Raw genomic sequence first — 13,485 nt, 5'->3', positions numbered from 1 at the left:
TGCAAAGCACTCTACTGTTGACTGCAGATTATGGATTCTGAGACCATTATGCTCCCCTACCCCCACTTGCCTGTGCTTCCCCATTGTGCCCAGGACAAAACCTCTTGTAAACACTTAACACAAACCATAAAGCAGCACATTTGCATTTTCAATTCAGAGGGAAATTGGGTTAAGAGAGCTTCAATGCCTGAATCCTCGACTGAGAATAGGAAAAACAGAGTCAAGGACAGAGGGTAACCCTTCGGAGGGTTCCAGAATCAGTGGCTGGAGGAGGCTGGACTTGGGAGACAGGGAAAGTCAACTAAACAAGTGGGCCATATGGCAGGACCGTAAAGGAGGAGTCCTGTGTTACCTTGGCTCTAATTCGTGATGTTCTTATGATTCAGAAATTCATTCCTCATCACGGAAAGAGCAGTGACACCCCTCTGGGGGTGGAATCCATCTCATAAGAAATAAGAAAGATGAAGAGGGAGCTAGATCTTTGAGAGTTACAGAGCAGTTTGTAGCAAAGAAACTTAGAGCTACTGCAGTGCAGTGAATTTTATTAGTGAGCATTATCTCTTTTGCTTTCAGAAAATAACAAATGGCCTTAATAGCTTAAGGCATTGTTACCAACAAAATATATACTGCAACTTCCTTATAACATTTTTCACTATAGAACAAAACAAGGCAGGTCCATCATGGACTCCATTAAAGGAGCTTTAGTTACTGAAGTATCAAAAGCATCTTGCCATTAGATGTTCCCAAGGCAAGAAACCTGAGGAAAGTGTTATTACGATGCCATAGGTAATAAAAGCATCTAGAAAAATGTGGCATTTTCTTTCCTTTGCTGCAAAGATTCCATTGACTTTCAGCAGCACATACACTGAATGACACCCCCTCATGGCCAATAGCCACAGATGGCAAGGGCAAAGGTAAGTATAGCTTGAGGTAAGGTCAATTGTTCCATCCTATTAAATTTAAGGAAAGGCACTTGAGTACTTTGATAAGCCTACAAAGAAAATATTCATGCATCTAAATGCCAATTTATGCCTTATTTTATAAAATGATTGAGGGACTTACAAATGGATTAATCCTTAGTAAAATTTGACTGAAATCTTTCACTAAAGAATGAAAGCAGTGCAAAAGAAAGATGGAGGTAAATTAAATACACTGAACCCACCTTTGCTCCATCGTACTTCCAAGATGCTAAAACAATCAAACCCACAAATTTGACTGGAGATTCCTAGCAACCGAGGTGAAAAATCAAAATATGATATTTACATGTGTCCTGTGATAATACCATTCATGCTGGTCTTCATAGTGACTTCTGAGAAATGTGAACCATTTACCTCCTAATCAAATAAAAATTATTTCAGGAAGGCACAACTGAACTGACCTAGAGAGTTAAAAGAATTTCTAATATTTCCTGGACCTTGTAACTGAAGGTTCAGCGTTCTTCCATGGAGTCAAGAGATCAGCCCATCACAATTACTCTATGTTGTTTTCTGTCTGAGGACCTACAGGTCCTAAAGCTTCTTAATCCTCCAAATCACTCACCTTGTTGAGATTTGTTTCCTACATATTCCCATTTTTTCTAACTCTGATAGCCTGGTTTAGCGCCAACATTTCTGCTGAAAAACACCTCAGAACAAGTCTGCCTGTAGTTTTTTTTTTTTTTTCACCACCATCATTGCCTGGGCATTTCCCAGACTTCCATTCAGGTCTTGGTATGTGGATCAGTGATCTTTTCCTTCCAGAGGTGTAGCTTACCCTGCTTTTCCAGTTTGGAGTAAGCTGGAAGTTATCTTGGCTTCTCTAGGATGCCATCACCCCACATTCTCTCCTACCTCTGGATTGGATAGAGCTTCTCATTGTCTGGCAGAAGAGAGCAAACACATTCATGAAGAGAAAACAATTGTCTCTCTGGTGTCAATCTTGGAGAAGAATGTGTTTTTATAAAAGGAGGAGCATTGAACAATAGAATAGATGATGTCCTGAAACAGGAACAAAATACTACAATAGCCAGCTGCTAACTCTACAAAGACCATGGGTTCACAAGGTTGCATCTTGTGCTCATAAATCAAACCCTTACTGAGCTTGTGCTGCTGCTGTTGCTATTCAAAGACAATGAGAATTTAGTCTGAGGTGAATACTCTAAACTCACACTCAAATAGGTACTTCTATAGGTATCAAAACTGTAGTCCTCCAATTCCCATTGCATACTCCCCCCAAACTTTTAGCCCAATTCCCCTAATTGAAATTGATGCTGTCCCTCAAGGTAAGAATCACTGTGCAAGTGTGTAAGTCCTTTTGAGGACTTCAGTGTATTACACCACAATATTAAAGGCCAATAAATATAAGGGTATGGTAATCAAGGGATGGCCCTGTAATTCATGGTTACTGTGTTTAACACATACCGCCAAATGCCACATATTCCCTAAGCCATTTGATGGGGAAAGCTTTCTTCTGGCCTGCAATGGGGTAAGGTGAGAGCTTTCCTAGAGAACTCTCCTGCTTTTTTCCATTCTCAATTTGTTACCATATATAATCACACTTCTTAAGCAGCAAAAAGAACTTGACTGGCAGCAAGAGTGAGGGAGGAAATATTGAATATAAGAGAGAAGAGAGGAAAGTTGTAGGCACCTTTATTTGCCTTTGGAGCCATTCTTACCCTTCATCTGACCAAAAAATAATGAGAGAGAGAGAGAGAGACAGACAGAGACAGAGACAGAGACAGAGACAGAGACACAGAGAGATAACAAAGAAGATGCACATGTTGAAGTGTGTTTTTCAATCCCAGTAAGTCTTCATTTGTCTTTCCACCTCTCTTGGCATGCATGTAAAGAGACTTCATTCAAAGACTTGCTCCACACTTGGCTTCATTTTTTATAAAATTCAAGTTTATAGAACTTTTCTGACTTCATTCCATGTTTATGACTTCTCATTTTTTTCCTACAGTCATAATTTACTACTCTAGCAGCAACAGACAATGTGTTCTAGCTCTAAGTATACAACTACACTCTTGGATGCTGTGATAAGCTAAATAAAGACCCCACAGATCCACAGAAGATTTTAGGTGTTACCTTATATGACAAATGAGACTTTTCTGAGGTGATTATGTTAATGACTTTGAAGGAGAGTTTAGTTTACATTATATGAGTAGGACATCAACATAACCATAAGGGTCTTGTATGACAAGAACAGAGGAAGATGTAGCTACAGAGAAGACACTACGCAAAACCAAAAAAAACCTTGAAATTACTATCCTTGAAATGCACGAAGTTGTCTTGCATAAAGAAATTTGCAGTAATAAAGCTCTAGAAGTCTGCTCAGGCAGCTCTGACTTCTGTAGGGAAGATGTCCCTCTTGACACTTGTACTTGAATCTACAGAGTATTTTAGATTTTTTGGTCTCTAAAAATGTAATATTTGTGATGGAAATTTGTTATTCAAAAACAATTAACAGATACCAGAGTCTGCATTCTGGTTCTGCCAGGAAAGTGTGCCCAAGGACTAAAGGTTCCCCTAAAGAACGATGAACTGAGGGATTGCTTGAGAGATGAGAGATGAATAGAGTAAGCAAGTGCTTGGGCAGAGGGAAACAGCTGATTCCTTTGGATGGTAAAACAAGTTCTCTGGATGGGGAAGGAAGATGTGTCTAGCAGGGAGAAGATGTCTGAGGACAGCCTCAATTGAACATGTTCAATTGAACATGTTGGCTTAGTCCTAGGAAAAAGAGAGATTGACCAGAGGAAATATTTCTCTATTGTTCTTAATTACCAAAAATCAATCAATCAATCAACCAAACAAACACAGTCCATAAACCAGTGAAACTCAAATGGATAGATTTGGGGAACCTTGGATAAAGATTAAAGTAAACCTACAGATGTACAATGTTAGGCAACTCACTTTGCCTCTCTGAGTATCTGTTTCACTCTACAGTATAGTGGGAATTTATGATAGCTATTTCATGAGATGGTTTGAGAAAATTAAATAATTTGGAGATGTGATGTTGTGGCTGGCTCATACTTTAGTTAGTAGCACTGGCCTCCTTATCCCCAGAGTTTCTCTTACTTACTGCTGTACTGCTTCCTGATGTTCTGTTTCTCTTTCTTTTTTCATTTGCCTTTGATGCTGGTGAGAGTTCTCTAATCTCTTACTCCTAGACACTTGACAATTTGGCATGTGGTCCTAGGGCCTAGTTTTGGGCACATTAAAGGAGTGAACTGAGAATAGAGGTGTAGAGCCTAGCACTGGCTAAAAGAAAAGGCTATCAGGAACTATGGGTTACCATAGCAACAATTCTCATCTCCTATCCTAAGATACTCAATATGAGTGAAGAACAAGGTGAGGGACAGAAAATATGATGGAATTTGTGCTGCTTTTTTATTATTATTTGTGTTTATACTTTGTATTCTATAAATGTGTCTTATCATCTAGGGCTCTATCTTGGTTAGGCTCTTTCTTTCCAGAATTGCTCTTATTAAACACTAATAATTATTATTAAAATTAAAATTAAATTATTATTTAAAAACCAAGACAGAAGTTTCTTTGAGTAGAAAATGCTAGTACCTAGGTTGTAAGGCTCTATGATGTTTTTGCATAAAGAAAAACCTATAGTCTGTGATGGTTGCCACAAGCCTTTGACTACCTCTTGTAAAAAGAAAAATATAAGAGCTGATAAGATGGCTTGACAATTAGGAGCTCTTCTAGATGAACAAACTTTAATACTCCATGCACCTAAAAAGCAGCATAAACTTCTAACACCAGTTCCTACACAAACATGGTGTTTATAAACTCATGCAAGCACACACACACACACACACACACACACACACACACACACACACACACACACGAATTAAAATAAACAGGTTATATTTAGAAAACTATATGTATATACCTAGTCACATTCAGTAAAAATTAAGAAACAGAAGACATGACGGAGAGCACAAAGTGGTATATGGGAGACTTTGGAAAGAGGGAAAGAAAAGGAGAAATGTAACTATATCATAATTGTAAAAATAAAATGAAATACATTTAAAAATACAAATACAAAAGGGACTCGAGTGGATGGAAATAGTTCTTGATCTATGTCCCTGAATCAGCACTTCCCATTCTTTCCATAAGAATATTTGCTAGCAACATATATTCTTGATATAGTCAGTCCCATTCTCGTCAGTCCCATTCTCACTTGCCTTTTTAAATATTTTGACTCTTATTTTTTTCTCATTTTCCTTTTATTCTTCAGTGAATCCATTCCACCATGAAGATCAGCCTGTATAAGGTATGCAGGCTTCTTTAAAACCTCAAAATATTTCCATCTAAAAGCCCTCTATTTCAGTGCAATTATTTCTGTATATTCAGTTGACTTCTTTTCTCCCTTTGCTTTCCAAGGAAGATGCCTTTGTATTTTCTCAGACAGTCCACTGAATGCCTGGCCTTACCTTTCTCATCCTCATAAAGATCTTGTTCCAACAATGAGGATATCAGACCCCATGCACACATCTTTAATCTTTATATCAGCACTATTAAATGTCAGGCAAGGAATATTTGTTTTTAGCTAACAAATTTACAAAGGTAATCCTTACTGAAAGGAGACCTCTCACTGTCCCAGCAGCAGCATTTGAGTATTTTTAGTTCTTAAAATTCCTCGCAAAAATTCTTCTAAGTATGCTCTATGCTCACTTTCTTCAATATGTCAGCCTTATTCTCATTTTTACCATCTTACATTTGGCTCTATCTTGGAACTAGTCTCTACCAATCACTCTAAATCTTCCCATCACCAAAACTATTTCCTCATTGTATTTTCTTTCTGACTCTCCTGTTACGTTTATAATGTTCACTATTTAATCTTCTACAACTCCTTTTTGCATAATGTCTACTTCTACCCTCCCTCCATGATTTCTTTCACCTATCCCTGTACTAAGTGTGCCCCTTGCCACAGTAATCAGTACAGACTCTCTCAAGCTTGTGCCCCAGATCTTTCTCTTTGCCAAAGCTGACCTCATGTTTCCCATAGTTGTAACACAAACTCTTTAGAGATGTCTTCTAGTTTTAATCATCTGAGGTCCAAAATGTCTCTTCAGGTTAGCAGTCAATACCATGACGGGTGTCACTATTCTTCTAGTAGCAAAAGCCCCACACTAGTGATCATTATTTAAGTCCTACCTCACTGAGATGATTGCTTTCCCCATCCACCAATTAAGTTAGTCAAATTTTCTTTTCAGTCCCATTATCTGTCTGTCCATGGTCTTTCCCTTCATTCTGTAATTTGAGTGCTTCATTCAGTACCCTATAGACGACTGTATTGCAATATTCTCTTAATTGCCTCTACTCAATCCTCTCTCCCCTCTATCCTCGGCATTGCTGACAGTAATCTTCCTAAAGCACCTCCTTGACTGTCACTTCACTGCTTTAAGACTTCATATGGTTTCTTGTGCTTATTAAATGCAGCATTTACTCTTTTTGGAACCTGGGAAAGATGTTCTACCATACAACTGCAAATCAGTAGCCTTCCTATACTCAAAGCCATTCTCTTGTATGACACACTCAATGCTCCTTCATCCACACATGTGCTCTGGCAATGCCTGTGTTGCCCACAGTGCGTGCCATGGTGCAGAACAGGTACTTGGTAAGCATCAGTCACCTGAGTAGCTGGAGACTACATGCTACAGTGGGAGAAAGCAACAAGGGAAAGGGTTCTGAATTTGGTTAACTCCAACTGTGGAAAGATTAAAATTGCTAGTGGTGGTACTAACACCCACATCCTTTTCTCTTTCTTCTCTTGTCTCATACTCCCACACATTTCTTTTCCATCTGGTGCTTTACCCTATATCAGAATCCTTAGCTGTGCTAGTATGCACCATGGCCATTATTTAATCCTGTTGATAGCTCTTGAGGGGAAAGAGGTTCCTATGACAACCTCAGATCTTGTTCTTTTGTCCTTTCCACTTAAGCTTTGATGAAAACCACCCTCTTACCTACTACAAATTCTTACAAGAGGGGTTCATTAAACTTGTGATCCAATTCACCATGTAGAATCTATCATAGAAATACAGAGCAGGAAATTAAACTCCTTTATGCAATGGTACCTACTCCCTGCCCAGACTCCAGTCACCACTCAACATCAATAGCATTCTTTAACATTCAAGGATGGTCTAGTACAAACTTTGCTTTTAGTTTACCAGTAAGCTTTGAGGACCAGTCATCCGGCTTTCAAAAAGTCTTTCTTTGGCAGCTCTGAAGTAAGTCTTGTAAAGGACAAAGCTATATGCAAGTGAGATCACCACTAAGCTTGATTGCTGTCCTCTGAATTTTCCCCTGTTTAGCAAAGTATGTAAGTTATGGTCAGTTCTTTGACCCCAGGAAATATACTGCCTGGTAAATGAGTCTTATATGAGTTTTAATATTACATGACACTTTACTCAAAGTTTTTATCAAATAAATATAAGAACTAATTTCCATTGAATACCTACTTAATAAAGACTTTGTGTATTGGGTGCTTTCATTTAAACTGTACAGCAACCTAATGATATCTGATACTGTCTAAATTTTGAGCAGGAAGTAGATGATAATGCACTGAACTTAAGCAGTTTATATAAGGCTATTCATCTAGAAAGTGGACAGACTGGAGTTTGATTGGCCATTTCTGATGTAACAGTAAGTGCCCTCTTCTCTACTGCTCCTGTGATAATATCTGCTCTCCAGAAAAAAAAAAAATCCTTTCTCTTGATACTTGATTGATGGATGTGGTACCTTCCTAATAGACTTTGGAATCAAATAAATGTTTACAGTGACACCTGAAATCTGAAATACACCCTCACCAATAGATGTCAGAAAACTTTATCCAACTGCCCAGTCTCCTCAGATTCACGACCCATATACAGATGGCACCGTTGAGAACTTGAACTGGTTGTCTCAATTTCCTATGGTATATCCACCAGATTAGGTTTTTTTTTCCCTTTTAGCCTAAGAAATAAATATAGGGGGAAGTGCTAAAGTTTATCTTTTGTTGTCCTAGGGAATATTCAAAGAAGAATGAAAATATCTTTGACTCCTAATTCTTTCCTTAGATGAAGATAACTGTACTGGTGGAAAAAAAGAAGCATGCTCTTTGAAGGTGTCTTAACATAGAGGACATAATACCACCCCTGATTCTATCTGAAACCCAGATAAATCAGATTTCCACAAAGACAGACTATGATAATTGTAAATAATGATCAATTTAAATGACAGAGATGACTCAGTTTATGAAAAGTTTGAAAATTTACATTTAAATACATAGGAGCCAGAATATTGACAATCTTAGAAAATCTCCCTCATTTCTTCAAAATTTCCTGCATGTCTTTTTTTTTAACATAAGAAAGCTTCCAGAATGCAATTGATATTAAGAAAGTTTTACCAAATCTTAAAACAATACACTTTTAGTGAAACACTAATTCAAATTGTGCCTATGGTGAAATGTTATACATGTAGCAAATAAATATTTCTGTTTCAATCATGTAGTTATTTTATTCTTGAGTATATTTGATAGCTTGAATTAACAGCTTTGAAAAGGTTGTCAAAGAGGAAAAATATTTTAACGAATAGTCACGAATCATTTAAAATCATCAATGTTGATTTATATTAGGTCCACACAGTGTTCTTGAAGAAGTTACAAATGATGCTTAAAATGTTGCTTACAACTTGCTCCCCTGAACTCACCAAGTTCAGAATTCAAGGTTTGGTGAGGCATTTGCTGATGCAAGATGATCTACCATTTTATTTAACTTTCCCAGTTAAGTGGAGAAATATTACCCCTGGGAAAGAGGCTTAAAGGAAATTGATTTTCATGAGTACAAGGTATTAAGCAAATAGGCAGGACCTGAATCCCTAATGGGAGGAAATTCCAGCAGGATATTAATTTGAGCAGTTGGAACAGCAACTAGACTCAGAACGCCCTTGAAGGTGGAACCTGGGTCTATGTTGGGATGAATCATCCTGAGGAGGAGATCATGGTGGCCAGGCTTTTGGAGCAGAGTAAAAAAGAAGACCGTGAAAGGTAAGAAAAAGAAATCTAGGTTTCTGGCAACAGTGACAAAAATTTAAATCTCAGATTTGAACTGGGATGTGTAAAAGTCACATCAGCAGTTACTCACATTCCATAGGATATGTACTAGACATATGCAAGAAATCAGGAGAAAGCAAAGGAAAAGTACATTCATGTTTCCTGTTGAGTGAGATGACACATGAAATAACTTTGGAGTCATGGTCTGCACATAGACTCCCATTTGTCAGAATGTGGTGATGTTCCTTATGGATTTTGTCAGTACTTTGTTCGTTTCATTAAGTTAGAAAAACATTCATGTAAGCCTATGAAGTGATTTTATTACCTTCTATCATTTATTTTACACATTAAAACACTGACATAGCAAGACATTAAGTTATTTCCCCCAAGTCAAACAGATAACATGCAATGGAGACAGAACTTAGGTCTGCCTGACATGAAAGCTTATATACACTTAGCCACTGTTCCCTGTCACATAACAAATCCTCTAGCACACTGGTCCTCAACCTGTCAGTTGTGACCCCTTTGCAGGGTTGAACAACCCTTTCACAGGAGTCACCTAAGACCATTAAGAAACACAGATTTTACATTATGATTCTTAACAATAGCAAAATTATAGTTATGAAGTAGCAATGACAATTTTATGGTTGGGGATCAGTACAACATGAGAACTGTACTAAACAGTTACAGAATTAAGAGGGTTGATAACCACTACTTTAGCACAAACTAAAGATGCCATATTATTGTGGCTCTGGAAGCTTCTTAACATTTTTCACAGAAAAATAGGAATCTAGGAACAAAAAAGATTCAAAGAAAAACGTTAAGTGGTGATGGTTAGAATACACAAATATTACAGGATAGAGGAAATAGAGGAAACTAAGTTTTTCTATCACTCACATTAAATATCAGGATGAAAACTAAAAGATGCAAGAAAAGGAATATCTCTATTATTCAGATGCCTAGAATAATGAACATATAATCAGATAAGTATTAGAGAGATGACTTGGGACATCAGTGCACTGCCATGTGGGTCAGTGGAATAAGACAGGAAGTCTATCAGGTGCTATTTCTTGTACTTCAGAGAAAAAGTAACAAAATAAAACAATTTTTAAAAGATGCTTTAAAGTTTTTCAAGCTTTATTTTGATACCTTTTTCCTTAGGATCACTACTGAGTGTTTTCTGAATGTCATCATTTCAGATCTTTGATACTAGCTCATAGACAAATCAATATTTGATATAACATAGGCAGTTAATTCAGATATATATTTATGTAGGCTCCTTGTATTTTATATGCAACCAAAAGTAAAAGCATGTTTTTTTTATAATATTTTTTGGTTTTCTTTTTAGTCAAAAGTAGACTTTTTCATACAATGTATTCTGATTACAGTTTCCCCTCCTCTACTCATGTTTGTTTGTGATTTTACATAACTTATCCAGATCATTTTTACAATTTTTACATATAGATTACAGGGATCTCACACAGTGACACATCACATATCATTTGGTCTGAGACATTTTCTAGCCTCTTTCATTGTCTGTCATCTTGACAAATGGAATAGAAAAACAAAAATATTAGCACCAAAGAATATAGTTGAATTAGAAATATCTGTCACCAGGTCTCAATAAGGCTGATCTCCCAGTCCATTTCTGGGTCTCAATAATGTTAGTTTAAAGCATCTCAGCAATGTATGTCTCTAGGTTTCAAGGTGCAAAAACACAAATAACAGAATCATTCCCTTGGACATCCGGGTTTTTCTAGCATCATTAATGAACAATTCCTTTAACAATTGAGCTGTTTATAATATTCTAAAAGTTGTTTTAAAAGGGAAAATATAAATCTTTCTCCAAAATGTTCTCTGTGTGGCATAAGTTTAAGTTATTCATGAAAAATATTTGTTTTTGAGAGTTGACGGAAGTCATCAACTTCCCTCTGTAATAGGGGACTTACTAGAATACAAGTCAAGGATCCTTTCTTTGAACCTGCACAGATTTTTTCTGTGGATAATTTTCCTGCTCTTGTTTCTCTAAGGTGTCATTTTAGGGAGGAGGTTAATATGTATTTGGAACAAAGGTTGGCCTATGTAGTGAGGATTAAGCTGCAAAGATGAACGTCTTAATTTTTCTATGCTACCCTGATCTCTAGCATCAAACAATTGCCCTGATACATCCATTGCCTTTTCAAGCAGAATATAGATCTGACAGAACTTCAAGCTGATGTTCTATCTTAATCTGCAGAATTGGGGTTTGGTGGAAGGAAGAATATAGAATACCTGATTGGTATAGACAAGCAACTGTATACTTCCTTCAGGTGTTCTTCAAACTCCACCTTACCTCCCCTCCTTTCCAAAAGGGTCTTCTGAGTTAATCCTAGAAGTAACTTTGTGCTGTTATAGCTAATCTCTGATTCCATACTTAAGGCTCTGCACTTTGATTATATGATTATACTAATACGACCATTAACATCTTATGAGGTAGTGGATGTGAATTTGGGGTACTTTATATTGTCTTCCAAACAATTTTACCTTTTGATGATTATAATGGCATAGGAATATTTGTACTTAGATGAATCTTGATTGAGAAAATACCAAGAGAATGGGTCTAGATGACATGATTAATTACCTTTTGTGTGTTGCTAGATGTTAGGTAAGAAGCTGTTTTCCATTGAATTTACTTAACAATTCCATAAAGAAAGCTGAACCTCCTGTCCTTACTTAGTGAATCAAGGATAATCATCATTCTAATTGTACATCTTTCAGAACCTCTGACCACCATTTTTCCATCCACTCTTAATGGTCCTAAGTATAAACAACCATGAAGAAAAGAGAAAGAATAAGACTGAAAGCATTCTGACTCCAACTGACCCCTGAAAATTGTTTTCTTGACTGAAATCATTCCATTGTCATCTACCTCTCTCATGCAAGAGCAAAATGAAATAAAATAGAACCTTTTGGGGGAAAAACAGATAATTGGAAGTTCTGAGCAATTGTGTCATTCTTAATGATGGTTGGGGGCTCATTTTGAAGAGAATTTGACAATCCCATCAAACTGAGCTCTCTTGTACATCATGTGCAAGATTACTCCTGAAATTCACTTGCTAACTGTGGGCTTTGAGCAATTTTTGTAGGGTGAATAAAGGTTATGCTGACCTATTCGTTCTCTTCCCTGGTTGTTTTTGGAAACAAGGACAGCAATTTGTGATGCATTTGCTTAAGAGCTTGTTTTTAGTCACACTAAGAGCTCTACCTCTCAGAGCTAGAGCCCTGTCTATCACTAAGCTTTTGACCTTAAGTGTCATCTCAGAAATGAGACAGACAGACAGACAGACAGACAGACAGAGAGAGAGAGAGAGAGAGAGAGAGAGAGAGAGAGAGAGAGAGAGAGAGAGAGAGAGGAACAAGGGGTACTAAGAAAGAGAAAATTGATCTTCCTATCTCTGGAGAAAAAAACATGTCTATCCATGCAGTTGCTGGATATAGTTGTATTTCATGTCTGCTCTGAATATATTTATAGTACATTTTATTTCTTAAACCAACTTTTATATGTATATTCAAAGAAATGACAGAACATCTTGAAGGTATACCTTATAGGATAAAAGCCCTAAAGGTAGCTCATCTTACCCTACTCTAGCTTTTGCTTAGTTACCACCTCTTGCCTAGATCAGACAGCAGCTTTCTCACCAGTTACATTCTGATTGTCTCATATTGGGATATTTCTTTCACATCTGATATCAGCATAAACATGTAATTTCCACCTCACTTGTATCTTCTTTATAGATGTCACAAAAATTACGTCACCCCTTCCTGAACATTATTCTTTGTATCAAGGTTCTATATTTCTCTCTCAAAGCACTTATCACAGGGATCATTTTATACTCATCAGAAATTCATCTGTTTAACACAAGGTTCTCAACCTGTGGTCATGATCCCTTTGGCAAACCTATATCTCCTAAAATATTTACATTACTATTTCTTTTTTAAATTTATTTTTATTAGATATTTTCTTTATATACATTTCAATTGCTATCCCAAAAGTTCCCTATACCCTCCCTCCACCCTGCTCCTCTACCCACCCACTCCCACTTCTTGGCCCTGGTGTTCCCCTGTACTGGGGCATATAAAGTTTGCAAGACCAAGGGGCCTCTCTTCCCAGTGATGGCTGACTAGGCCATCTTCTGCTACATATGTGGCTAGAGATATGAGATCTGGGGGTATTGGTTAGTTCATATTGTTGTTCCACCTATAGGGTTGCAGACCCTTCAGCACCTTGGGTGCTTTCTCTAGCTTCTCCATTGGGGACCCTGTGTTTCATCTTATAGATGACTGTGAGCATCCACTTCTGTATTTGCCAGATACTGGCATAACCTCATACGAGGCAGCTATAACAGAGTCCCTTCAGCAAAATCTTGCTGGCATATGCAATAGTGTCTGGGTTTGGTGGCTGATTATGGGATGGAA

This window comes from Mus caroli, unplaced genomic scaffold (genome assembly GCF_978045245.1).
Source record: "Mus caroli unplaced genomic scaffold, Mus_caroli_1 scaffold_5, whole genome shotgun sequence".
NCBI lineage: Eukaryota > Metazoa > Chordata > Mammalia > Rodentia > Muridae > Mus > Mus caroli.
The sequence above is the reverse complement of the archived record's forward strand: the minus strand, read 5'-3'. Positions refer to the sequence as shown.